The following is a 3772-nucleotide window of genomic DNA, read 5'->3' as shown; positions in this document are numbered from 1 at the left end:
TTCTATATATAGTAAAATTTAATAAAATAGTTTTATTAAAATAGTTTTACTAAAATGCAATGAACAAAAAAATAATACAAATTATTATGAAAAAAATAAACAGAGCCGTGGCGTGGTGGCGGCTCACATCGGGTGACGGCGGGCGACGGCGTGGGCGGCGGAGGGCGATGGCGTGGGCGGCGGAGGGCGACGGCGTGGGCGGCGGAGGGCGACGGCGACCGCGGCGGGCCGGGGGCGGAGGGCGATGGCGACGGTGACAGGCGACACGGCTCGGGGGCGCGCGGCGGAGGGCGACGGCGACGGCGGCGGGGGGCGGAGGACGACGGTGACGGGCGACGGCGTGGGCTCGGGGGCACGGGCGACGGCAACGGCGGCGGGGCAGCCTGGCGGCGTAGATCGAGCTCGTGGCGTCGTCGGGCGGGGGGAAACTGGCGATGGAAATAAGAAAATTTCCTAAGTGCTGGCTTATATAGCAAAGGCTTTGGTCCCGGTTCGACGCACAAACCGGGACCAATGCCACCTTTAGTCCCGGTTGGTGGCACCAACCGGGACCAAAGGCCTCTTTTCAGCAGCCCAAAGGGCGGGAAGCAGAGGGCTTTGGTCCCGGTTGGTGGCACCAACCGGGCCTAAAGGGTGGGCATTGGTTCCGGTTGGTGCCACCAACCGGGACCAAAGGGGAGCATTGGTTCCGGTTGGAGCCACCAATCGGGACTAAAGGCCTTGTGCTGGCGCGGTGCAATGGGAAGTTTAGTCACACTCGCTAGCTGAGAGAGCTCAGCATCTGTTTATAAGCTGCGTTGCATCTCAGGTGCTGAGCTCCTCTCTAATATGTAGGCATTACATACCTACCCTTGTCACTGCCATGTTGGGCCTACTGGGCCTGCAGGCCTGCATCCTGGCCCATGTGCAGATGGGTTTCTAGTCGTATGCAGGCCGTGTGGCCCATTAGGCGGCATTTTTTTTATTTTTTCCAGTATTTTTTTGTTTTTTGAATTATTTATTTTCTTTTGATTTTTGCTTTATTTTTTTATTCTTTTTGCTTTTAGCTCAGAATAATTATAAACTTTCTGTTACTCCATTAGTTTCCAAATTTGAATAGTTTAAATTTTAATTCTTTACGAAAATTCTTTTTGCTACTAAAGTTCCTAACAATTTTTTTTATAATAATTCATTCTCCTTTTCATGTTTTGAACAGAAAATACTTTGATAATTTTAGTTGCATAAATTTTATATAATTTTAGTTTAAAAAATACTATAGGTTTATAAAAGCTTTTTAGTTGATTCCTTTTGCTATTTGAGTTTATAAAAGCATTTCAAATGAACTCTGAAAAGGTTGAAAGTTGGCATGGTATGATCATTTCATCCACATAGCATGTGCAAGAAAGTTGAGAGGGTTACGGCAAAAACTGGATGCACTTCGTGTACAAAACGGACAATCTCTTTTAAAGTATCAGGATTTCATACGGAAACTCGTCTGTTACAAAGGGATTTCATTTTTTTAAACTTATTTGAACTCCTGACTTTTTGTGTGTTCAAAATGCACCATTCAAAGCCACATCATCATTTTTCAATCTTTTCTGACTTCATCTGTTATTTTTCATGCATTTACTAATTATTTTGAGCTATAAGACCCTAAAATTGAAAAGCATTTCAAATGAACTCTGAAAAGGTTTAAAGTTGGCATGGTATGATCATTTCATCCACATAGCATGTGCAAGAAAGTTGAGAGGGTTACGGCAAAAACTGGATGCACTTCGTGTACAAAACGGACAATCTTTTTCAAAGTATCAGGATTTCATACGAAAACTCATCTGTTACAAAGGGATTTCATTTTTTAAAACTTATTTGAACTCCTGACTTTTTGTGTGTTCAAAATGCACCATTCAAAGCCACATCATCATTTTTCAATCCTTTCTGACTTCATTTGTTATTTTTCATGCATTACTAATTATTTTGAGCTATAAGACCCTAAAATTGAAAAGCATTTCAAATGAACTCTGAAAAGGTTGAAAGTTGGCATGGTATCATCATTTCATCCACATAGCATGTGCAAGAAATTTGAGAGGGTTACGGCAAAAACTGGATGCACTTCGTGTACAAAACGGACAATCTCTTTCAAAGTATCAAGATTTCATACGGAAACTCGTCTGTTACAAAGGGATTTCATTTTTTAAAACTTATTTGAACTCCTGACTTTTTGTGTGTTCAAGATGCACCATTCAAAGCCACATCATCATTTTTCAATCCTTTCTGACTTCATTTGTTATTTTTCATGCATTTACTAATTATTATGAGCTATAAGACCCTAAAATTGAAAAGCATTTCAAATGAACTCTGGAAAGGTTGAAAGTTGGCATGGTATCATCATTTCATCCACATAGCATGTGCAACTCCTGAATTTTTGTGTGTTCAAAATGCACCATTCAAAGCCACATCATCATTTTTCAATCCTTTCTGACTTCATTTGTTATTTTCCATGCATTTACTAATTATTATGAGCTATAAGACCCTGAAATTGAAAAGCATTTCAAATGAACTCTGAAAAGGTTGAAAGTTGGCATGGTATCATCATTTCATCCACATAGCATGTGCAAGAAAGTTGAGAGGGTTACGGCAAAAACTGGATGCACTTCGTGTACAAAACGGACAATGTCTTTCAAAGTATCAGGATTTCATACGGAAACTCGTCTGTTACAAAGGGATTTCATTTTTTAAAACTTATTTGAACTCCTGACTTTTTGTGTGTTCAAAATGCACCATTCAAAGCCACATCATCATTTTTCAATCCTTTCTGACATCATTTGTTATTTTTCATGCATTTACTAATTATTTTGAGCTATAAGACCCTAAAATTGAAAAGCATTTCAAATGAACTCTGAAAAGGTTGAAAGTTGGCATGGTATGATCATTTCATCCACATAGCATGTGCAAGAAAGTTGAGAGGGTTACGGCAAAAACTGGATGCACTTCATGTACAAAACGGACAATGTGTTTCAAAGTATCAGGATTTCATACGGAAACTCGTCTCTCACAAAGGGATTTCATTTTTTAAAACTTATTTGAACTACTGACTTTTTGTGTCTTCAAAATGCACCATTAAAAGCCACATCATCATTTTTCAATCCTTTCTAACTTCATTTGTTATTTGTCATGCATTTACTAATTATTTTGAGCTATAAGATCCTAAAATTTAAAAGCATTTCAAATGAACTCTGAGAAGGTTGAAAGTTGGCATGGTATGATCATTTCATCCACATAGCATGTGCAAGAAAGTTGAGAGGGTTACGGCAAAAACTGGATGCACTTCGTGTACAAAACAGACAATCTCTTTCAAAGTATCAGGATTTCATACGGAAACTCGTCTGTTACAAAGGGATTTCATTTTTTAAAACTTATTAGAACTCCTGACTTTTTGTGTGTTCAAAATGCACCATTCAAAGCCACATCATCATCTTTCAATCCTTTCTGACTTCATTTGTTATTTTTCATGCATTTACTAATTATTTTGAGCTATAAGACCCTAAAATTGAAAAGCATTTCAAATGAACTCTGAAAAGGTTTGAAGTTGGCATGGTATGATCATTTCATCCACATAGCAGGTGCAAGAAAGTTGAGAGGGTTACGGCAAAAACTGGATGCACTTCGTGTACAAAACGGACAATCTTTTTCAAAGTATCAGGATTTCATACGAAAACTCATCTGTTACAAAGGGATTTCATTTTTTAAAACTTATTTGAACTCCTGACTTTTTGTGTGTTCAAAATGCACCATT

The sequence above is a fragment of the Aegilops tauschii genome, chromosome 2 (genome assembly GCF_002575655.3).
Source record: "Aegilops tauschii subsp. strangulata cultivar AL8/78 chromosome 2, Aet v6.0, whole genome shotgun sequence".
NCBI classification, from domain to species: Eukaryota; Viridiplantae; Streptophyta; class Magnoliopsida; order Poales; family Poaceae; genus Aegilops; species Aegilops tauschii.
The sequence above is the reverse complement of the archived record's forward strand: the minus strand, read 5'-3'. Positions refer to the sequence as shown.